The following is a 25,894-nucleotide window of genomic DNA, read 5'->3' as shown; positions in this document are numbered from 1 at the left end:
ACCTAACAACAAAACTTATAACACATATTGATGTGGATAGAGCACATGCAGATATTACCTGCCATGCCTATATAGTTCTGAGTGTAATCTCATCTGCCTATGCACCCTTGTTCATTTTATCTGTCACCCTATTCATCTACTTGCAGATTTGTGTCTATCAATGAAAAAGCTCAGTAAGGTAGACATTTGCAGTATTTATTAGACTTCTACTACTATCACCATTTCTATGCTAGAAAATGGATATGCATTCATGAAGTAAGCAGGCATCAATCTCTGTGCTGCTTAAAGTAGCTGAAGACTGCATTAAGCAAACTACACTAATGTGTAATAATAAATGGTGATAAATTATTCAATAGAGGAACTATATGGAAGAATAGTATTGGACTATAGGATCTAATTAGCTTTGGGTGGTTAGAGAAAGTATCTCTATGAACAGACATTTGAACTTAGACACGAGTAAAGTAAAAGAGTTAGCCAGACAGAGTGTGTGGGAGAACCCTTTTGACAGAGGACATGGTATAATATAAGCCCTGGATAGAAGATATTGAGGCAATCAAATATATGGAAGACAGTATGGCCAGAGCAGAGTGTGCACAGCTGCCACTAGCGTGGGATAGGTTTGGGAAAAGCAGACGTCGGATCTGTTGAGTTTTCCAGTTACATTATGGAAGCAATTGTGTTCTCATGTCCATAAAAGTTCCTTAATCATTATATTTTGAATGAAAATGAGTCCAGGAGGCAAGACATTACTTAAAAAGGGAATGACCTATATCCTCAAGAGTACACGGCAAATATATGCTAGAGTATTAGTTCTCAAATTTCTTGTTAATCTGAATCATCTGGGTGCTTATTAAAAATGCAAATTTCTGACCCTCAACCTCCAAATGTTTTAGTCAAATAACATGCTTAATTCATGGAAGGAAGGGTGGACTGAGGGACAGAAATAATTGTCAGCTGGATGGCCCTAGGCACAAACATCAAGGATTATTTGAGAGTTGGAACATCTGAATTCAGAGCTTTAACCTGATAATGACAGTGGAAACACAGAAATAACAATAAGGTGATATTTATTTTGCAGCTCAGCCAGGTGTTTTTTTGTTTTGTTTCTGTTTGTTTGTTTTTGTCTGTAGGCTGGGAGGCATGGGTAATAATTTATAAGATGAAGGTAATCTGGTTGGTGGTAGTGAGGTCATTGCTGTGTTTTGTACAGAGGACCCAACAAATCTAGACAAGGTCTAGCAAAATAAACAAGGAGCTGAAGTGGACATTTGCCACACAGTTTCAAGCAAAATACCTCTGATAAATCTTGTTTCCACGATTTGTTGTTATGACAGTCACCATACACACACACACTACCCCACACACATATGCCTAACACATGTATCTAAATGACTCACTCAAATTGTTCATGACTTGATCATGTTATAAGGCTAGCCTCACTAATTTTGAATAAAGCAGGATTAATGTATATGGGTGTAAACCAATGCTTTTACATCCTTGAGCCTGAAACCAAAACCAATATGTGTCACTGTGTCTATCCCAGCTCATGTTGTTGTGAACCATCGAGTTGGAAATGATCCATAGCCGACCTTCCAGGAAGTTTTCAGAGGCACTTAATCACATGAAAAAAGAGATTGTCCATCTTTCTCCTGTGGATCCCCTGGTGTACCTTTGGATTGCCAGCACAAGTTCCTTACCATCAAAGCCCCAAAGGACAATATAGGAAGCTTTGAAGAACCCTACAAGCACTAATCCACAACATGAGTAGTCTTGTAAACATTCTGAAAAACCTACAACCAGGAGAGGATTAAGGACATGAACGGGACCTTCTAAGAATCAAATCCCTATGCACATTCAAAAACTTCTCCAACAGGGTAAAAAGGGAAGCTACACACTGGGAAAAAATATTTGGTGATGACATGTCTGATAATTTATAGAATACTCGAACACCACCATAAGACCAACAACCCGATCCGATTGCAAAATCGACACAGGATATAAACAAACACTTCACCAAAGATGACATTCAGATGGTGAACAAATACATCAAGTTTTCAAAATACCTAGGTCTAAGACAGATGCCCCAGAGGGTTTCAAAGGCTATGAAATTTATAGAAGCAAATTGACACATCTTTCTACAACGGAGTAACTTGTGGGTTTGCAGCTAAACCCTTAACTACCAAAGAACCAAAGTTCTTTATTATTTTATTTAAAAACAACTTCCTGTGACACCACAAACCTTTTTTCATGAAGAACTCTTTTAGTTGCTTTATAAAATGAGAAAAATGGACACTTTTGTGTCAGCTGGTGCCTGGCTTTTCATCAGCTTCATTCAAAATTTAATTGTTCTGCTTCCTTTCCTTGCTCCACCAAGCTCTTCCGTAATTATCGGATTACAGGGTTCAGCATGATTCCTGGAATTGTTCGTTTGGTCAACCAGAAAGAAAACAGACCACTGATATATGTCAGACTGCACCTTCTCATTTAATGATTCTCCAATTAGTGTCACAGCCAATCTCAGAAACAGCTTCTGACATAACCAGTGAGCGTATGTTCTTCTTTGCTTTTCCCTAATCTCTCTTCCATCCCTGGCTTTATCCATGAAATGTCATACATGAGTTTTAGGAAATTGTCAGTTATGTAGCATCATGTTAATATTGGATCCCTGCCTTAGCTCTCTCATTTGGTGAGTTTGTCCTAATTTCTTTTTGTGTAGAACCCAATGTGCACATCTACATTTTGTCCCTGGCTCTAGTAAGTGTTGATATTATTAATTACATAAACAGGTGGCAGCCTGCTGAGGGGACCAGGAAATACTTCAGTCGTGAAACCCAAAGCAATGCATCCAGGGCTCATGGGTACACAAACCTGTGTAGTCAACATAGGACTGACTTGCAGTCACTTGGGCCCCATGTTTCAGTTCATGATCTGCTGTTGTTTTGGGATTCACAACAAGTTTCTTTTAAACTTGCCTTTTGTGAGTGAAGTTTGATGGCATGGTGGAACATGTGCATGGGCAGAAGAGATAAGCACAGAATGGATGTGCACCCAGCTGGTCCCTCATTTGCATAGAGAGTGTGCGAAGCCTCATGACTTCGAGGCACCTACCATGTGTGGATGTTGGGCAAGACGAAGCCAGTACAAGGGAATTGTGTTACATCTATGATTCAGCAAGTAGGAGTTCTGGCAGTCCTGGGATGCTACGCTTTCCTTGCCAGCAGAACTTGCTTCAAATAAAGACAATAGACAGTGATGTTCTAGGAAACACAAAGTAATCAAGGAGTCTTGTCTTAGCCCTTCCATAGGTGCTATTTCCTCATATTCATAAACCTTTTATGCTAGAAATGGAGGTTAAAGAAATACAGAGCTAACCCCAATATCTTTTTCCTTAGTCATCAGGAAACTGAGGATAGAGTTGACTGAACAGCGTGCACATCGAGAGGAGAAATAAAGACAATTGAGGAATTGGATTTTTGTTGTTGTTGTTGTTTTAGCTGTTGCAAAAAGCTTAGTTGTTTCATTTGGTCAAAGGCTTGGGCAAAGGGCTTCTGGGTGGATAAGATTCTATATCAGGGTGGGATAGAGAAGCTTGCTGCTGATGGCAGGGGGACGCAGAGGTTCCCCCCTGCAGGCCCCCACAGACCCCTAGTCATGCTTGAGGGTGAGGATCTCAAAGAGATACTCGCCCAGCCCAGCCTAGGGGCTGCCCAGTCTTCTAATGTTGGCAGATGGTCACCCATCTTCTTCAGCAGTTTCACTTCCTCATCCAAGAAGTGGTTCTCCAGAAAGGCACAGAAATGGGGGTCAGTGTGGGCGGAACCCACTGCGTGCAGATCCAGAAGGGCCTGATTTAGGTTTTTCTCCAAGGCCAGCGCTGCCTGCATGGCATCCAGAGTTTTACCCCACTCATCCTGGGATGGCTTCTGGATGAAGAGGACTCGCCCGCTGCGCTGGTTTTGCAGCTTCAAGAGCCGCTCAGCACCCTCGCGCTTCTCCTTCACCAACTCGCGAAAGAAGTGTCCCACGCCTTCTAAGGCCACATCATCGCGGTCAAAATAAAAACCCAGAGAGAGGTGGGTGTGCACCTTGACCAGACCGTTGACGCCGGCCTCTGTTTTGGTGGGATAATTTTGACGGATCTGAGAGCTCATACTTGGTTAAAGTTTTGGGGCTAACAAAAAATGGTATTAGCTGGCCCCCCAAATAGGAAATGGCTAAGATGGCCCCGAGGTTACGCCTAGAGATGAAATTGGAGGGTGGTTGGAGGCTGGAGGTGGGGAGTTGCCAGGTCTGTTCCGTCCAAACACTGTTGAAGCAAGAGATAGATTCAAGGTACTGTTAGGGAACTGCCAATTGAGTTATTTTTGTGCTGTGTATTCACTGCTGCAGTTAGAACAACATACAGGTGTGTGCATGAACTAGAAAATAAGAATTGACTAATTTTGGTGATTCTACATATGAACTAAATACTTGTGTATTTGCATTTAAAGCAAACTCTGTAGAGTATAAAAAGGAAAAATAAAGTTTATATTATTAAAAATCTATACTTTACAAAAGAACGCTGTTCAACAGTAAATAAAATACATCATGTCAAACTGAAAGCAAGCTAAGAAACAAAGTTTCTGTTTTAGATCTCTTTGATCACTTTGTTTCTACTTTTAAAGTTTTCATCCTTTTGTTTTTATCTGTTCCTTACGAATTGTTCAACAGGTAATGTCTATTGTCTTTTTTCCTTCATTATGTTATTGTTTAGGTACCATTGAATTCTTACATAGGGCCCCTGTGTACAAAACAAAACAATTCCTGGCCTTATGGCAGTCACTGTTGAGCAGCTACTGGGACAATCGACCTCTCTGAGTCCCTTACTCTTTTCCATCAACCTTCTGCTTTATCAAGCATGATGCCCTTCAGGGATTGACCGACCCTAATAATAAGTCCGAGAGCCTTGGTGGTGTGCTACATGTTTGCCAGTTGAGCACAAGCTTCGTTGTTTAAATTCACCAGTTTCTCCATGGAAGAAAGATAGTCTTCTCTTATAAAGATTTATAACTTTAGAAACCTGTATTAAGACACCTTGTGCTGGAACTGACTCCATAGGCATGGTGTTAGTTTTTGGTTGTTTTTTTTTGTTTGTTTTGTTTTTTGTTTTTTGTTTTGTTTTGTTTTGTAGGGGGAGTGTCTAAAGTATGTGGGACAATGTCTCACCATCCACAGTTCCCAGGAGCATTCTGACTGTTCTTAGTCCAAGAAAGAGTCATTTGTAATATTGGCAGTCCATAATGTGCTCAATATTCTCTTCAACAACATGAGAGTGTCACTTGTATGAATATACTCTTGTTATGTGCCATCAAATTGGCTACGACTCATAGTGATCCTATGTCTCTGAGCTCTGAGCTCCTGCGCTCTGAACCCTGCTCTGCCCTGAGCCAGTCTCACTGTCTCTGACACAGCTACCCCCAATATCTCAGTTACTGCTCCTAGGGTCTTCCTCTCCTGTGCTGCCTCTCCACCCTTCTAAGCATGATGTCCTTCTCCAAGGACTGGCCTCTCCTGACTACGTGCCTAAAGTAAGTGTGACAGAGCTTCAAAATCCTTGCCTCCAAGGAGAAACTTGGTTTCACCCTCTCCAAGACAAATCTGTTTATTTTCTACCATTTTCAAGTCAGTCTCTTGTAGCTGCACATGTAGGTAATTTGCAAATTAATCTTCTCTGGTTGCGTATTTTGACTGTACCTATTTTTAGAAATAAGCAAATATAATAGAGGCTAGTCACGTGTCTAATATTCATTGTGCAAGCCATGACCAAAGTAGTATATGATGTGCAGTTTTAAGATTTAGATTACAGTATAATCAATTCAATCAATTGTGTAGTGACTGAGAATTTAAAATGACCAAAAATAGAATTGATTCAAAAAGTTAATTTGATATCCCTGAATAGAAACAGCTTCAGCCATCCCAAGATTAATCAGTAAGGTGTTAAGGTAAACCAATAAAGCAGAGAAGACTTCAGATTAAGAACTTTATATCCTTTAAAGTCTCAGCCCATTATCCTTTCCATGCAAGTGCCCTCCAGCTTTCAAATTAATTGCATGTGGTTTAAGAAGATTTAAGATGTGTGCGATATACTCAGCAGAGAGCACACTGGACCATTGCTATCTTACTTTAATTAAGCTCTTTATTCTCTATCTTTCAGTTCACCCCACACCTGAATTTAAAAAAAAAATGAAAAAGAAAGGTAAAATCATGTTCTTCTGAGTTGAGGAAACAATTGAGTTAAAATGTAATCTGATATAGGGGGCATCAAGGACTGTAAAACTTAGAATTCCAAAGCCAAGGACCCGAATTCAAAGTCCCGAACGCCAGGTTTTTCATGCTTCGGTGGCAGACTTTTCTTCCAGGTTCTTTGGATCATGCCCTTAACCCCTTGGGGTTTGTGAACATAAAGCTTTCTTCCTTTGACTGCAGCCTAGGCTGGCATTCTAAAAATGATCAAGTTCAAAAAGCTACTTTTTCTTTTTTTAAAAAAAACTCTGTAAGAATTTAAGACTCCTTTAGAAACTGAAATCCTCTCAGGATGACTGAAAAGTGTTCTCATTTTCCACAGCAACCTTTTCCTTGTATGTTGGAAGGTCAGTTAGGTTATGAGAATTTTGTGCATGTTGTCACTCATTGTCCTAAGAATATTTTTTGACCATTTATTGTATACTCAGCATGATGCAATTTGCAATTGCCATTGTTGGCTCTTTTAGAGCCAGCCTCCAATTTCTGACAACCCCGTGGACAACAACATGATAAAGAAAAGATTGAAATGATCAATGAATTCATCTGAGTTGAATCCGCAATCAACATCTTTGGTAACAGCAGTCAAGAAATAAAAAAAACAAGAACTAAACAAAAACCAAAAACAAAACAAAAAAAACATATTGCATTGGGAAAAGTTTGCTGTCAGAGACCTTTTCAAAGTACTGAAGAGCAATGGTATCTGTTTAAAGACTAAGATATGCCTGATTCAGGCCATAAGCATCTCAGTCACTGAGAGCTGGACAATGAATATGGATGACAGAACTAAAATTGATGCCTTTGAGGTATATGATATTGGAGAAGAGTAAATATATCCCATGGACTGCCAAAAGAACAAACAGCTATGACTTAGAGAACATGCAACCAGAGTGCTAGTTAGAGGCAAAGATGGCAAAGTTTTGTCTCACATACTTTGGGCATGTTACTAGGAGGGTCTATTCCTTGGAAAGGGACATCACGCTTAGAGAGGTGGAAGGTCAGTGAAAGAGAGGAAGACTCAATGCTATGAATGCCTGCAGCATGAGGCTCAAGTGTGGCAGAATGAGGAGTCTGGTGCAGGATAGCACAGGGTTCAGATTTGCTGCTAGTGTTGCTATGGGTCATGCTTGACTTGATGGTATGTAGCAACAGCAACAAGTCTGGCATCAATGTTCCCGGTTGTGATCATTGTGATCAGCAGATCTTTCATTGGCTGAGTTTTGGAAATGGATCAGTAGGGCTTTCTCTTCAGCGCTTTGCCACACGAAGTGAAAACCACAGCCTCTGTCCTCATAGAGTTCATTCTCTCCCTTGAGGCAAACCTTAATGAAATGATTAAAGTGAAACTGCAATTGTGACTTAGAGCTAAAAAGACACAGATGGTGCTAAAAGTGTTTGCATTGTAAACTTCAACAAACTCCAGCTCATTTCCATTGAGTCGGGATGGACCTCTTTAAAGCACTTGAGAGCAGGAATGTCAGTTTAATGACAAGGTTCTCCTGATCCAGTCCATGGTGTTTTCATTTACTTCTTATACATTTGTATTTTGGACAATTAATAAGGAAGACTGAAGCAGAAGTGATGCCTTTAAATTGTAGTGTTGGAGAAGACTAATGACTATCTCATGGACTGACAGAAAAATGAACAAGTCTGTCTTGAGGGAAGTGAAACCCCAGTGCTCCTTAGAGGCAAGAAAAGTGAAACTTTGTCTCACATCCTTTGTTATTAGGAAGGACAAGACCTTGGAAAAAGATAGCATGTTGGAAAGGCAGAGGGGCAGTGAAAAAAAGAAAGAGCCCCAGTGAGATGGATTGATACGGTGACGGCAACACTGAACTTGAGCATGGTGGAGACCATGGTGATGGCACAGGATAGCATAAGGTCCTGATCTGTTGTTCATGGGTCACTGTGAGTTGTAGTCTAGTCTATGACACCTAGACAGGCAACAACAATGTCTACACTAGGGCATAATTTCTGTAGGGAGAGGGGGACCTCCATAAAATCACAGAGAGGAAAGCATCAGGGAAAGGAAAGCTCTCCGAAAAATGTTGTGAGGGTAAGCAGTGCATCAGGCAGGAGTGTGTGGCACGATCATGATGAGATTGCCATTTGGGAGAACAAAATATTATACTGACTGCCAGGAGCAAAACGTAATTATGCAACAATGAATGAATATTTTTAAAAAAATGTCAACTGGGGGAGGGGGAAGGGTGGGAGAGGAAGGAAGTAAAATGTGCAACAATCAATGAGTGAAATCCTAACTATTTTGTAAACGTTTCTGTAAACATTTGTTAAAGTCACAATTAAAACAAAACTTTATTTATTAAAAAAAATATGGGCCTTTAGGTCTCATGGATATGAGCATCTTTAGGTTATGATGAATCTGTGCAGTAAACAGGCCACAGAGTTAACACAAAATAATCATATAAAGATGCTATTGAACCCACTCAACATATATTTAATTATTTACAAAATGTTTCAGTCAAAATATTTAAAAATGAATAATGATATTTAAGGTTCTATGGGACAAATCACATTTAACAATAAAATAAGAGGGCTGGGAAGACAAAGCACTATTTTTGTTGTGTTTCATCGATCTTGTAGCAGGTTATATGGGGCTGTAAATCACACGGGAGGAGATTGATCATCTTTTTCTTGCATCATGATTTGTAGATTTGAACTGCCTATCTATGGATTGGTAGTACAACTCCTAACCTACTAGGCCACCAGAGATCTCCACACAAAACAGAGCTGCTTAAAAAATATCTCCCTCTGCAACCAAATCATATCAGATTAGGGTGATTTAGGTGAGAAATTGTTGAGAGAGGCAGTGTTCTTTAGTGTACTAAAGATAAAGTGACTACACATATTGCCTTGCAGGGTTGTTTTTAGCACCATTAACTGGACTGTAATCTCAAAGTCAGGAGGGTCAAGGCCACCAGCGCCTCTGTAGGAGAAGAATGGGCAGTCTTGAGTGTGATTAACTGTCTTCTGAAAACCCACCAGAGGGTCAAGTATGAGTTGGTCCCGACTCTACAGTACACAACAACAATGAGCAACAACACATCAAGAAACCCTGCACAAACCCACTCGACCCTTATAATCTCTGTCGTATTCAAACCCACAATTACAGTTCTCTTTCTTTTTTTTTTTTTTTGCTTCTCTTTCACTGACCTCTATTTTTTCCAAGCATGATGTTTCTTTTTCCAAAGATTGTCACTTTCTGACAACATGCTCAAAGTCTGTGAAATGAAGTTTCACCATCTTTATCTATAAGAAGAACCCTGGTTGCAATTCCTCCAGACAGACTTATTTACTCTTCTGGCTGTCAGTGGGGTATTTAATACTCTTCACCAACACCACAGTTCAAAGCAACAATTCTTCCTTATTCATGATTCAACTTTTAGATAGATAGGAAGCAGTTGAAAATACCATTTCTTGGTCAAGCACACTTTCCTCTTTAAACTGGAATCCTTGTTCTTTAGCACTTTAAAGAGGACCTTGCAGTGGATTTTTCCAATGCAACAAGTCTTTTGATGTCTTTATTGCTTTTACCATGGATGTTGATTGTGGGCCCAAGTGAAATGAACTCATTAACATCTTCAATCTTTGCTCCACTCATCATGATGTTGTTTATGGTATTTGGAATCTAATAGAGAAAACAGACAGCTACTAAGTCTTTGGAAACCACTTTGACATCTGTTAAAGTGAGTGACCAAATGGAACACAGGATGAAAACCTTCTAGGCAGAATATCCAGCTGTACATATGCTGAATCTGAACCTTGAAGAGAGTTGGAGAATGTACCAAGTGGACGTGAAGACAAAAAAGAAGAGGCAAGAAACAGATTAGGCATCATGATAAGCGCAGGTAAAACCAGTTCCTTTCTGGTTAATTCTGACTCCTGGGACATCATAAGTATCAGAGTATAGTGTGTACCATAAGGTTCTCAGTGGCTGATTTTAAAGACGTGGGCTGACAGACCTTTCTTCAAAGCTATTTCTAAGTAGTCTCGACCTGCCAGTCTTCCTGTTAGCAGGAAGTTACTATTGAGAGCATTAACCATTTGTACCACTGAGGAAATCTTATATAATTGTTCAGTATTACAGAGAAAAGGTTTCCAAACTTTGTTTTGGGATTATGTTCATAATGAAATGAAGAAAGTAAGAATGATGATCACATCCATTTTTAGAAAAGGTATTATTATCCAAGGTGTAGAGAAATCAAACGTGAAAAAGTCTCTCTGAAGGGAAACTTAGATCCTAAGTAAGGAAAGATGGCTAATAAACAAATGAGAAGTATTTTAAAATGCAGACAAATGCATTGAAGAAAAACAAAGCAATATAGTCGAGGGCTATGGCAAAGTGTGTCTTAGATACTCAGATTGGCATTTCTGCTAAAGTAACAGAAGGAGACCTGAATTAAGTTGAGAAGTGGGCCATGCCAATATCTAGGTGGGTATCTGTTCCAGGTAGATCTGTTCCAGAAAGAGCAAGAGTCCAAAGGTATGCTTGTAATTAATTTGTGTGCCTGAAAGTCAGAACCAACCCATAGCTGACCCTATAAGGGGGTTTTTAGATGCAGTAAATAACACAGAAGTCTGTCCTTCCTACTCCTGTGGAGTAGCTGGTGCATTCAAACCATGTGCCTTTGAGATTGCGATGCAGCTTCTTACCACTGGGTCACAAGAGCATGCTTAAAGAAGAGGAAATGAAATGAGCAGAGAAGGTTGAGGTGTGAGGAGATCACAAATGCTGGTCTGGGTATCGAGAATGAGAAGGAAAAGAATCATCAACGTATGTGAAGCGATAGAAGAGCCTGGCTAAGTCTAGAGGGTTAATGTCTTTGCCTGCAAACAACAGTTACAGTTAATCAATTTATGTAATAAACAACAATGTCTAATCAATCTCTTATTGTACATTGCCTTCCCCATCACCTTTTTAAAAATAAAAAAGTAAAAAAACTTGAATCTCTGAGAGTCTTAAGGAGTTTACTTGAAAGGGTAAAACCCATTATTCCTATGTATATCAGCACATTTTGGGATTCATTTTAAATAAACACCATCTCATATCAAAAGTCTCAGGTTCAGCTCTTTCGGTTTTTTGTTTTTTAATATTGGTTCTTTTAAATAGTTCTTATATATTATTTTTCACACCGGATATTTCCTATTTCCTTCACCCTCCTCACCCATCAAATGATGAGAGCCTATGATTTATCCCTCCCCATCCTCATCCCTCTGCTTCCCAACTCCCCCCGCCCCCTTGCATCCTCATATTCATTCTACAATGATGGTTTTATACAGTATTTGTCCTTGTGGGACTGAGTTAGTTCACTCAGCATAATGCTCTCCAGTCCCTCCCAAGTTAGGTAGTGATTTACAAAATCATTGCTCCTGCATGCTACGTAGCATTCCATTGTGTGAATGATCCATAATTTCTCAATCCATTCATTTGTTGTTCGACATTTGGTCTGTTTCCATGTTCTTGTGATGGTGAATAATGATGCTGTGAACACTGGTGTACAAGCCTCAGATGGTGCCTCAGTTCTCATTCTCTCTGGGTATAATTAGAACTATTCACAGCCTCATTGATAAGTGAAGAATTTACCTCTTTGTGTTGAAGATTATTATTTGGTTAATTTGAATTCAAAGATACTTTTCTTCAGTCTTTGAGAACATGATCTTTGAGTCGATTAAAACTCTGCAGTCTGTGCCTTGCGTGTGGCAATATGCTGGAAAATTCAGTGACCTGAGACTGTAGTGACTCCCGTGAGTGGCCTGGGCTGCTATTATTAATTGAGTCACTTAAGTCATTCTTTCTTATTATTTTTTTCTCTTTTATTTTTCCATTCACATTGTGCTTCATATGATCATTCCCATACATTGGGTCTTATCGAATTAATCGCCATTGATCTATGCCCACTATTTCCCTGCCTTCTCAGATCCCCACTGGATCTAATTCTTCACTCCCTCCCTCTGCCCACTAAACTCTGGGAATTTGAATTTTGATTTTTCTTATTCAAATCTAATGTTCTTGGAATAGCATTGAGGTTGCTGTCACTAGGTATTTCTATGAGGTTTTTTTTTTTAAATCTGTTACTATTTCTAAAATTGTACAGTTCTTTAAAAAGAAATGCTTTCTTTAAGAGACTTATGTAAAGAAGTTTTAACCTAATTAAATTTTAATATCTTAGAATTCAGTATTTATTGGTTCTGGGTATTTTCTTAGATTCAACTTTTGACCCTTGACACATGAGGATTATGTGTCCCGTGACACATGAAAACATAGTCAAATGATGTGAAAATGTCTATATACAATATTGATAAAAATAGTGTATAAAAGGCATTTTTTATTTAGGTTCTGGGAGAGGGGGATGGGAATCTAAATCTACAGCAGTTACTACATTGCATGCTCCTACTGAAACATTACATTTCAAAATTCTTCGTTACATCACCTAGTCTTGTTGATCAAACGCATGCGATGATAACGTGTCAAAACAACAATAATCAGAGGGAAAGACTGCTAATGGTGCTGTGACTAAACACCTACTAATCAACAGGTTCCAATTTACAACTTCTCAGAGGGAGAAAGACATGGTATCTGCTTCTGTAAAGATCACAGACTTGTCAACCTTACGAGACAATTCTCTGTCCTGTGACATCACTATGAGTCAGAATAGACTTGACAACAATGTGTTTATTGTGGATTTTTTATTTGTTTTATTTATTTTTTTTTAAAGAGAAGAAACCTACTTATCTAAAGAGAAGAAAAATCCTTATAACAAATTCATAGAATAAGGAATAGAATGCAGGAAGAAGTGAGCAATTAGTTTTATTTTTTTATAAATTACCATTTTATGACCAACAATGTGAGATATTAAGACATAATCAATTAGTTTAAAATCTGAGAAAGCTTTTGATTCTGCATTTCCCAGTAGATGTTGAGATTTTTCAATAAATTTTATGGGAGTTTAATTATTCTCCAGAGTCTTGTATCTGCCTAGCAGCTCATTTCTCCTTTAAACTTGATTATACTCCCAAGAGGAGTAGTAATGTGCCACTCTTTCATTTTAGTGGGAGAAAGTATATTATTAGTATCTTACTCCTCACTACTGTTCTAATTCATATGTACAAGTCAAAAAGGTTGATTTTTACCATCTGCATTTCAGAAAGAGAAGGAAATAAGAAGTCATGAAAGCAAAGCTTTACCTAAATACATAATAGGATGCTCAACAATACTTACTAAAAATGAATTTTTCATAGGGAAGCATCCAGCAAGATTTCTACCACCAAGCAATTCCAGTGGCGTAATGTAAAGTTGTGTATTTTGTCATAAGGAGGCTCAGCGGGAAAGAACTCAATACAGTCAAAAGTGTTTGAACAGAGGCCAGGTCAATAGAAACACAACTTCTATTTTATAGGTACTGTATTCAACTCCCTTTAAAATTATTTCAGTAACTCTGGGTTCATTTTTACATTATTCTTCTCTCTATCATAAATAAGGAACAGAAGAAAGATTGATAACTCTTACTTCTTTTATACAGTCTTCTTGGGACACCTACCCAAGATAAATTAAAATATATACAATTTTTAACCCTGAAAGTAAGTGCATGAGAATAATAACACTCTTGGCACCAGTAGCCAGGAAATCAAAAAACGTATTGTGATGGGAAAGTCTGTGGTCAGGGACCTCTCCAAAATACTCAAGAGCAACAGTGTCTCTCTGGAGACTAAGGTCCGCCTGATACAGGCCATGGTTTTTGCAATCACTTGTTATGCATCGAAGAGTTGGACAATGGCTAGGGAGGATAGAAGGAGAATTGACGCCTTTGAGCTGTGGTGCTGGAGAAGACTATTGAATGTACAATGGACTGCCAAGAAAACAAACAGATTCATTGTAGAGAGGATTAAACCAGGCTGCTCCTTGGAGGCAAGGATTCTGGGGCTTGGTCTGACATACTTTGTACATGTTGTAAGGAGAGACAGGTCTTTAGAGAGGGACATCATGCTGGGTAGAGTTGAGGGACAGCGTAGGAGGGGAAGATCCTCTATGAGGTGGATTGATTCAGTGACTGGGTTACTTGGGATGGGTGTGTCAGAGGCAATGAGATTGGAACAGGATAGAGCATGGTTTAGGGCTGTTGTACATAGGGTCGCTATGAGTCGCATACGACTCGACGGCACATAACAACAACAACAACAAAAATAATAATAAACCCAAAAATAAAACAAGTCTCCACTTAGTTTAGAATTATAGCAGCTTCTGCTGAAAGAAACCTGAATATAAGGAAGTAAAGAAATGACGTCTCTGTGACTACTTGGTGAAGGTAAAATTTACAGATTTTTAATTTAAACAAGTCTCTAAAGTAGTCACAATGTCACCATACAGTTTCCTTCAAATTACCTTATAAGACCTGATGATTTTGTAACATTTCCAAATTCTTCTGTGAAAAAAAGTCTAAAATCAGTTCTCAGAGATGATAAAACTCACAGGGAATTTTTAGGAAAATTCATATGATAAATAAATTTTATTAAATCCTTGGACACACTATGGTAGGTCCTGGAGATGATTAAACTATGAAAAAAACATGGCCTTTCCTATCGGGGATTGTGAAAACAAGGGAAGTTAAGCAATAAATAAACAAATTGAGATCAATGTACATCAGAATGCACTTGACAGACACATCTAGTATCTGGGAAGGGATTTGTGAGGAACAGGGCTGACCCAGACCACCTCTTACAGGAGGAATATCTGAAAGGAAAGGTTAAATGTAGAAAGATAAATAGAAATAGAACAAATAAGCTGAGTAGAAGCATAGTGATAGGGAATTGTAAACTACCTCCGTAGAATAGATACCATGGGTTGTCTGAAAGGTAAGATTCTGCGGGGGAAAAGAGTAGGAAATAAAACTGGTGAAATATGTTGATGTCAGATTTCAGGTAAATTATAACATGACAGTATCAGTGATTGCTGATTTTCACATGTTGATAATACATCCAGATTGTTTTCTTCCAAGAATGGCAAGAAAGTTGTAGGGAGATTTATGAGATGGACTAAGGAAAGACAAAGTCTATAGCACTGAAAACAATTAGGAGGTGAAGGCAGTTGTTTCACCTGACAGGAATGAGATCTTTAGATTCAAGAGATAGCATGATGAATAATACAATGTTTGTCTGATATTAGTACAGAATTATAGAACAGAAATTCAATTTAAAAAAAGAATTTGTGAACCTGGTCAAATTGGATATTTAACCCTAAAAGAGAAAATTTGAAAAATATTCAGAGTTTTTTATGTCTTCCTCTTTTCTTTTATTGTTGTTATGTGCCATTTAGTCTCCTGCAACTTACAGTGACCTTATGTACTATAGGTCTCAACTCTGCTTTATCCTGAGCCGACCTCACTGTCTCCAACCCCTATAACCTCAGTTACTGTGTCAATCCATCTCATCTGGGGTCTTCCTGTCTTGTGCTGCTCCCCCACCTTCAAATTGTAATGTCCTTTTCTAATTGTAAATGGTCTCTCCTGGCCACATAACTAAAATATATAGACAGAGCTTTTCCTGCCTCTAAGGAGTGGCCTGGTTTCATCCTTTCCAGAACAGACCTATTTGTTTTCTTGGAAGTCAATAGTATGTTCAATAATCTTCTCCAGCACCACAACTCGAAGGCATCATTTCTTCTGTCATCTTTGGTCATTTTCCAATTTCCTGATGCATAGCAAATAATTGTGAAGACTATGGTTTATATCAGGTGTACATTAGACTCCAGATTGACATCGTTGCTCTTCAACACTTTTGAGAGGTCCTTGACAGTAACTTTCCTCAGAACAATTCATCCTTTGGTTTCTTGACTGCTGGTGCCTTTTTTTTTAAACAAACAAACAAAAAATGTTAAAATGTCTCACTTATGTGTAACACAAACAGAGCTTTACTGTGTCTTTAAGTATTCTAAATATGTATAATAGCTCATGGTAAAAATATAAGTCTTCTAGTATTTGGCTATTTCTATGCAGGAGATCATACTCTTATGATCACAACTTATTTTTGCAAAGAAGTCTCTTTTCTGTTCTCACTTGGGGTGATCATAGTATTTCAGGTGTATTTTACACAGTTTCACTCAGTGAAAATCATATGCTATTTGCGAGTCCAAGTGCAGCAATTCAAGTGACATTGATTGATTCGCTACAGGTTCCTATGAAGAAAATACTTCACCAATTCAATTGTTCTGTTAATATTGAATTAAATGCTGATACTTACAATGTTCACAATTTGAGTATAAATGAAACTCCCCCAGATTACATTATAGCCCAATCTAAGAATTATAAAAGATGACTGATGACATACATTTTTCATTTAAATATTTGTATATGGATAATCATCTAACTAAATCTATTACTGCTATTTCAATTCTAAAGAATCATCCTTCCTAACAAGTTTCTATTACACCACTGTAAGTGGACTGTTAAACTTTGACTCAAGGGCACAATATTCCTCACATCAGTATAATTTCATCATCAACATAAGCTAATGGAAATTTAAATTTGATGTTCAATATACTATAATTCCTGAGTCACATATCAGATGATTAGAGATATTCTAAATAGGTTAATTTTATATACTGTAATGTTATTATATATATAAATAGTTTCAGATATTCATTTATAACTTCACAATTTTCTGTAGGGAGTATTTAATTTACCTCTATTTTGGTTAATGATTTTTTTAACTACACTACAGAGTAATATTTCTTGAATGCATAATTTGTTTTTCAGATAAATGTATATGCAAAAATTACAGCAATCAGAAATTTGAGAAATGGAATTACCTTACATATCACAGTTTATAAGATATTCATGTGGTTTAGTGTATGGTGCATGGGGCAATTACTAATGAAAAGGTCATTGGTTTCATTGCACCAATTGTTCTATGAGAGAAAGATGGGCAATGTCCTCCCACATAAAGGTGATAGCCTCAGAAAACGAATTGTGGGGCTTTATGAATTGGAATTGACACAATGGCAATGAGCGTGGCGCTTTTTGGTTTAATGTTTATGTTGTTGTGTGTCATTGAGTCGGAACTGATCCATAACTAACCCCCTAGTGGACTTGAAGAGGCAGTAATTCCCACCAGAGGAGATTACCCTTCCCTCTCCCCTTGAACAGCTGGTGGATTTGAATTGTGTGCCTTTGGGATTGTAGCTCTGCCTCTTAACCTAGGCCTCTGGGCTCCCTTTAGAGTTTGTGCAATATTTTATCTAATTCTTTGTAACTCTCGTAAGAGACAGTCTCAAACATGCACACCTATCCAATTTAGCGAAATATTTAAAGGGAAAGTGCATATATTTTTGAATGCCTGTTATTTGACTACCTGTTATTTCAGAAGTGAATGACTAATTCTTCCTAGCCTTACTTAATCTGGGATCTTTGCTCTAGTATAGTATTTGACAGGTAAGCACTTTACCCAAAACAGCAGATGCAAACACACACACACACACACACGTCTAAGTTATTAAAAGCAGCAATATACTTTCCCAGTACAAGCAAATGACAGATGAATGCCTGTAGAAATGGACCATAAGGACAGTCAAACATACAGACATAATGGTACAGCTGTAGGGGTTCCCACATCATGTGCAGCAGCAGCCCAAAGTCCAGGAGGCTTGGAAGGTGCCAGTCCCTGGTCTGTTGGTGCATCAGTCTCTCCCAGCCAGGAAGTCTGCAAAGAACCACAATCAACACTCTTAGAAAGCCACAGTGAAGCAATCAAAAGACATAGTCCATTGTGCCATTCTGATGTCAAGGACCTTTTTAAAGTTCTAAAGAACAAATGATAGGTTTTGGAGAAGGTAAGCCAGAGGGCTCCTTGTACACAAGGATGGCACGGCTTCATCTTGCATACTTTGGGCATGTTGTTGTTGTTGTTGAGTATCATCAAGTCAGAACTGACCCATCACTGATCCTCTAGTGAGTTTTTAGAGGCAGTAAATTGCATCGAAGTTGATTGCTCCTCTTCTTCCTACAAAGCAACTGGTGGATTTAAACCACATGCCTTTGGGTTGACAGTGCAGCTCCTTACCACTAGACCACCAGAGCTCACTGTAGGAGAGGTCATTCCTTGGAGAAGGACATGGTGCTTGGAAAAGTGAAGGGACAGCGAAGGAGAGGGAGATTCTCAACCAGGTGGATTGACACAATGACTGTAGCAATGGTCTTACGAATATCAGAAATTGTGAGATTTACACAGGATAGGACAATGTTCAGATCTGTTGTTGATAGAATTTCTATGAGTCATACTCGACACCTAGCAATGACAACAACAAAGAGCAAGAATGTTAAAGACTAAGATGCACCTAGTTAAACTCATAGTACTTAAATTGCTTCATATGCACATGAAAATAGGAAAATTAAGGAAGACTATGAGAGAATGTGGTGCCTTTAAATTGAGGTGTTGGGAGAAGTCCTAAGGAACAATAACAAAAATAACCTATCTTGGAGGAAATTTAGTCAGAGGGTCCTTACAAGCAAAGACACTGAGACTTTGTCTCAGTTTTCAGGAGAGATCAATCTTTAAAAAAGGACTTAATGCTTTGAAAGCAAAGGATCAGTGAAGGAAAGGGAATCCACCACTGAGATGCCAAGGATCAGAGAAGGAAAGGAAGATTGCCAATGAGACAGATTGGAATGTTGTTGATATGTGCTGAGAGTCTAGTGTGACTCACAGTGATCCTGTGAACAATGGACCAGAAGTCTGCCCTATGCTGTGCCATCCTTATCATCTCTGATATACTTGAAAAGATTATTATAATCACTGTGTCCAAACATTTTGTTGAGAGTCTCCCTCTGTTACACTGGGTCTCTAACTTTCTAAGCATGATACATTTTTCTAAGAACTTTTGTGGTTGTTATGTGCCATCGAGTTGCCTGTGATTCATAGCAACCCTTTGTACAACATTTCTGAAGCCTGCACTGTCTTTAGCTAGTCTCACTGACTCTGACATGTCTACCCCCATTGCCCTAATTACTGTATTAATCAATCAATCTCATTCAAGGTCTTACTCTCCTGCACTGTCCTTCCACCCTTCCCAGCATGATATCCTTCTTTAAGGATTGGTCCTTCCTGGCCACATGGCCAAAGTATGTAAAACAGAGCTTCAGAATCCTAGCCTCCAAGGAGAAACTTGGTTTAATCTTCTCCGAGACAGACTTACGTGTTTTCTTGGCGGTCCATGGTATGTTCAAGACTCTTCTCCAGCACCACAACTCAAAGGCATCAGTTCTTCTTCTTAGTCCTTAGTCATTGTCCAGCTCGCCCCTCCAAATAACATGCCCAAAATATATGAGATGAAGCTCCACCATCCTTGCCTCTAAGGAGCACTCTGGTTGCACTTTTCCGAAACATATTTGTTTTCTTCTTTTCCCAGTCTCTGGAATATTCATTACTGTTCTCCAACACCACAACTCCAGGACATTGATTGATTTTCTGTCATTCTTAGTCATTGTCCAACTTTCAGATGCATAGTAAGCAATTAAAAAGACTATGGTTTGAATTGGGTGTACCTTGGTATTCAAACTGACGTTGTTTTTAAGCACTTTGGAGAGGTCTTTGAGAGCAGATTTTCCTAATGCGTTGTTATCTTTTGATTTCTTGACTGCTGGTACCTACAGTGTTGATTGTAAATTTAAGTAAAATAAAATCATCGACAATTACAATCTTTTCTCCATTTATCAAGATAAATATTGGCCCAGAGGTGAGGATCTTTGTTTTCTTGATATTGAAGTTGGGCTAGTGACTATGAAATTGGTCTTAAGCTCAGTGGAGGTTGGGGTGATGAGACAGACTAGGGCAATATTTTCATCTGTTGGCTTATCTGTGTTGCGATTTGGAGTCAGTGTAGTGAGACCTAATAACAACATCTGTCAGAAAGGTTTATGCAACCCTTTTTTCTAACTTTGTCTCTTGTAGATTGCTGATGAGTAAAGAGTGACTCATAGTGACTCTATGAACACAAGACATAATGTCTTTCCATAAGTATTGTCAATTCCAAGTTCAGAGAGTTTCCAGAGGCATGTGGTTTAGGAAGTGGATGCCACTCCTGCTTCCAAACCTGTTTTGCAAATGGGAGCTCTACCAAACACTGTCCATATTGGGAAACCATTCTGGTATTTGATACCCCAATGGTACAAGGTTCAGCACCACAGCAAATCAGGTTACTTCATACTGTACATTGACAGAGAGTGATGTACAAAGTGGAAGAGTGATCCTCCAGATATAACAGCACTAGTTTCATTTAGCAGTGCTTAAGTGTTGTCAAGTCGAATACAACTGACAGTAAGTTTTGCACAAAGGACCGGAACTCTGTTCTATAACTAACATCATTTTTGTACAGAACTCTGTATATAACTACCATCACTTCTGTAAATTTATAGAGTTTAGAGAGTATGTAGAGTTTCCAGAGGCATCTAGTTTAGGAAGTGTATTCCACTCATGCTTCCCAGCATAAATCAATCTGGACGCTCATCCAAACATTGTACATATAATGGGTAACCATTATGGTATTTGACAAGACTATGGAACAGTGTTCATCATCACAGCAACACCAGGTTGTTCAGTTCGGGTTTTAAAGTCACACCTTTGATCAGACTTCCACCTAGGCAAATGCTCAAGGATACCCGCTCTTAAGGGGAAAAGAGCAGTGATATACATCAGACATGACCCCAAATTTTGGTTCTTATGGATTTGACTTAATTTTCTTTAGCTTCACATTGAAGTTGAATATGAGTAGTTTGGTGGTCTAATCCACAATCATGATGGTGAAGAGATTGAGATTGTTAATCTCAAATTTCACTTTGCTTGGTCCACAATCAACACTCTTGGTACCAGCAACCAGGAAATCAAAAGGTTAATTGCATTGAGAAAGTCAGCTGTCAAGGACCTTGCCAGAATACTAAAGAACAACAATGTTAGTCTGGAGACTAAAGTGTGCCTGTTCCAGGCCATAGTCTTTGCAATCACTTACTATGCCCCAGAAAGCTGGACAGTGACTACTAGGCTTGATAGTAAGAGAATTCATGCCTTTGAGCTGTGGTGCTGGAGAAGATTATTGAATGTACCATGGACTGCCAGGAGAATAAACAGGTTTGACCTAGAGAAGATGAAACCAAGCTGCTCCTTGGAGGCAGAGATTCTAAAGTTTCATCTGACATACTTGGAGCATGTTGTAAGGAGGGATCAGTCCTAGGAGAGGTACATTATACTTGGTGGGATTGAGGAACAGCACAGGAGGGGAAGACTCTTGATGAGATGGATTGAGTCAGTGACTAGAGTAATGGGGGTAGATGTGTAAGAGACAGTAAGGTTGTCTCAGGATAGAGCAGAGTTCAGAGCTTTTGTATAAAGTGTCACTATGGGTTGCAAGCATCTCTGCAGCACATAACAATAACAACAACAATCAAGATATTGTCTATTGATCAAATTATGAGTATTTTTATTTGTTCGATCTTGAGATCTAATCCATACTGAAGGCTGTTGCAGACTTGATATTCCTCAGAAAGTGCTTCATGTCATATTTAGTTTCTGTTATCAAGGTTGTGTCATCTTCATATTGCACATAACAACCTAACATAACAAGAACATGAACATGATACTGACCATGTGACATCCTTTAAACGCTTGATGCCTCTTGTATTAGTGCTTGTGTAATTATTCTCTAGTTTTTATTGTTGGTAGCAGCTGATTTTTGCACCTTGAATAGCTCATGCTGATCAGTAGAAGCTTGGTAAATTATGTTAATGGTACCATTTGTTTCATTTTTCACAAATATTTGTGCAAACATTTAAAGTTATATTTTCTAAATTTAGTTTATTAGACTATATAATAATACACATTATCTCAATTGTAAAACTTACTACACCATCAGATGGAAATAAAATAGTATCCCAATAATGTCATTTCTTTGTTTATTGTAGTTCATAGATGTTAAGGAGTTACTTACAATTTGTAATGACTGTGTACAACAGAATGAACCATTGCTCAATTCTGTGCCGCATTATAATTGTTGTTATGTTGGAGTTAATTGTCACAGCCACTGTGTTAATTCATCTTATTGTGGACTTTCTTTTTACTCTCTCTATTAAGCATAACATCCTGCTCCAGAGACCAAGCCCTCTTGGTAACATGTCTAACGTACGCAATCAAAGTTAGATAGCTATTAAACAGCAAATGCCTTTCTGTTAAACCATTATTTAAGAACCTATCAATAAATTAAGCAGGAAGGAATCATGATATAACTTGAAAAAGAAAATCATTTTATATTTAAAACAAACACATATTTATTGTTTTCAGAAGGGAAATGTCAGACATAATATTGGGCAAAAATTTTCTTGACTTGGTGAGAGTGTATCGAAAAAGTTCATTTTTCACTTGAGGGAGTAACTTTCTAAGGAATTTATTAGAATACTAGAAAATTTACAAAATATTTATGCTTATTAAAATAATTGTAGTCTTAAAATCATCAAAGAGCTTTGACTGCTACATAAAGCTACTTCAATATAAATTGAAAGCAAAGCAAAACAAAAAACAAACTTAGATAAAAATTGATCAAATCTTCTATGAACAGTTCCATAAGTAATTTATAAGTTTTAGAAAACTTTGGACAGACTTATTCAAACTTAATATGCTAGTAAAAGAAGGTATTAATATTTCAAAGTCTTCAAAATAATTGTTAAATAGTGGAAGAACATTTTATCCATCCCATGTGGAGAAATTATTAATAAGAAAACCTCTTAAGGTGTCAATGTGAATTGAGATAACATCTTTCTAAAATATAATAGCTTCTAGATCTTACTTTGTGCATGTTACCAGGAGGGGATCAGTCCTTTGAAAAGGTTGTCACACTTGGGAGAGTAGAGGAAGTTCCTGGATGAGATGAATTGACACAATAACTGTGGCAATGATGCCAGGCCTATTGGAAACAGTTTAGAGTAAGGTTCAGAGCAGTTGCTCATAGGATGTCATAGTCAATTCAATGACACAGAACAACAAAAACAAGGCTGTTGACTAGTGATGAAGTCTCAGTGGTAAGAAGTTGAGCTGCCAACCCAAAGTCGTGTAGTTTGAATCCAGCAGTTCCTCAGCAGGAAAAAGACAATTTCTTCTTGTGCAATTTATTGCCTCTTCAAATGCACTGGATGATCAGCTATAAATTGGCTCTGACTCCAAGATACATAACAACAACAAAAGCAAGGAGGCTCTTCACTAGACAAAATCTATTCACCATCGAGTAGATTAAAGCTCAAAGCAATCTCCAGCGTGTTAGAGCAGACCCTTATCAATAACTTCAATGGCTGATTTCCAGAAGTAATTCTCCAGCCCTCTCTTCTGAGATACCTCTCAGTGAACTCAAGCCTCCAACATGTCAATGTCCATGTTTTCAAGATGTGCAGAAATAATGCAAAATGATTTGTCATGTTGATAATTACAAGTGTAGCTCGTAGGTATCACCACTCTGCATCCCTAAATATTTTTTGTGAATTTACTAAGGCCAAGGCCATTATTCTGGCCACATTACTGTAACCAATCATAGGAAAGTTATCATTATAAATTAAATTCTTCACTAATTAAATAATTAAATTATTAAATCATATTTAAGTTCTTCACTAATTGTTTTCTCTATGCTAGGTTATTAATATCTTTAGTTCCTGAAAATATACATCATTTTTTTTTACTGTCCTATTTGACATTTTGTATTTAAAGCAGTATAGAATGTACTAAACAAATATTTTGCACATTAATGGAATTCGTCTGCAGTAACAAAAACCAGAGTGAGAGACGAAGGTAACAGTGGCTATGACGGTTAAGGCACTGTGTTGGTTTGGTGGGGCCATGATTCTTAGTAGCTTGGCTGTTTTGTAATGATGTAACATGGTGGAAGTTGTGTCATGATACAATTTCACAGGTGATGATAGAGCCATCCTTCATTTTATAATATTTATGTGGTCATTCCTCATTTTTACATGTCTTTTCCCATAATTATGTGGTCTTTGAAACATGTGTTGGTAAGGAACAAGCACAGTTAACTAATTCCTGCGTGTTCTATTTGCAGTTTTATAGTGGGAATATCAAAGTTCAATGGTAAAATTTTTGCCTTTCATGTGAGAAATCTAGGTTTGAGTAACTGCCAATGCATCTCAGCCTGTTGATCTATCTGGTGGAATCGTGAGAAAGAATTGAAAAAGCAGAACATGGTTTTGTGAGAAATGAAAAAAGCATGGCACTGAAACAGGTTACAACTATATTAATATTAATAAAAATAATACTAATAAAATGCTTCTGATAATTTTAGGCACTATCCCAAAGGTTTTATTGTAGAATTTATTTCATTCTTACAGCAGTTCTATGCAGTTTTAATAGATGAAAAAATGTTAGTAAACAGCAGAACCCAGACCAGAGTCTATTTTCTCATAATTTAAGCCATTACTCTAAGCCTCTCTATTGTATTATATTGTCCACTTGCTGCTCATAGGAGCTTAGCCAGTGTGAGCTGTCTTGTTGTCTATTAGCACAAATCATTTCCATAAACCTGTCTTCCCTTTGATGGGTGAACTGTGTATTTTTTGACTCAGTGGCTTCCATTACCATTTAGAAGTGTGACCAAATGCAGAATGTTAACAAGACAGGGAGGCAATGTTGTGTCAGAAGAAATTGCTTCAGAGTGGTTTGAGACTTAAGTCCTGGCATTAGACATAACAAATCCCAGCTTATCCATTAACGAGTGTGGGCCTTTCGCAGGTCCTGTGTGATTACACTTCTGAAAAATGTGGATGAAAATGTCACTTTTGACTAAAACAAAGTCGAAGATGAAAAATGTTACCATTTGATCTTCACTCGGAAGGCCCTACCTCAACTTCTCTGGGGAAGAGTGAGGAAGGCAAGAGCATTCTAAGCCTCGGGCTGCTGGCATTGCGCGTCCTGAATAATGAGGGTCCACTTTTCACTTTTTTTTTTTTATTCCTTCTATGTGGTGATGTCAATCACTTGAAAACAAGCATGCGCAGTGCTGTTGTGTATAGACGACGGTTCCCCGATCGCTGCTGTTGGTGGTTGAATCAGCCTGTGTCTGGTGCTAGTGTCTAGAAGCTCACACGGGAGCCTGTTATTATTGTGATGCTGTTCGGTTAGGGTTTTGTTTTGTTGTTTGTTGTTGTTATTTCCCCGCTCCCCGACCCCCGCCCGTCCAGTCAGTTTTGACTCATAAGGAGTGTCTGTACAGTGGATGAAATCACTGCCCAGACGTGTGATAGCCTCACAACAGTTGCTCTTTGAATCTATTGATGCAGCTACTGTATCAGCTATCTTCTTCTCAAGGGAAGTGCCTCCTAATAATATGTCCAAAGTTCATAAAGTCAAGTCTCACCATCCTTACTTCTGGGGAGCATTCTGGATAGTTTTCTCTTGACACATATTTGCTCTTTCTTCTGAAAGTAGATGATATAGTTGATAACTGTCCTCCAACACTATAATCCGAAGCCATCAATTCTTCGTTGGTCTTCCCTTTCATTTCCCAGTTTTTGAATGCATATGTCTCAACTCAGTTCACTCCTGTAGAATTGGTTGAGACGCA

At 38.2% G+C, this 25,894-nt stretch overlaps 1 pseudogene; it reads right to left on the bottom strand.

The window, feature by feature from the left end:
• Positions 1-3,645: 3,645 nt before the first annotated feature.
• LOC102872910 lies at positions 3,646-25,234 on the bottom strand (annotated as a pseudogene).
• Positions 25,235-25,894: the final 660 nt, after the last annotated feature.

This window comes from Elephantulus edwardii, unplaced genomic scaffold (assembly GCF_000299155.1).
Source record: "Elephantulus edwardii isolate Elephantulus edwardi_28Jun2011 unplaced genomic scaffold, EleEdw1.0 scaffold00022, whole genome shotgun sequence".
NCBI classification, from domain to species: domain Eukaryota; kingdom Metazoa; phylum Chordata; class Mammalia; order Macroscelidea; family Macroscelididae; genus Elephantulus; species Elephantulus edwardii.
The sequence above is the reverse complement of the archived record's forward strand: the minus strand, read 5'-3'. Positions and strand labels throughout refer to the sequence as shown.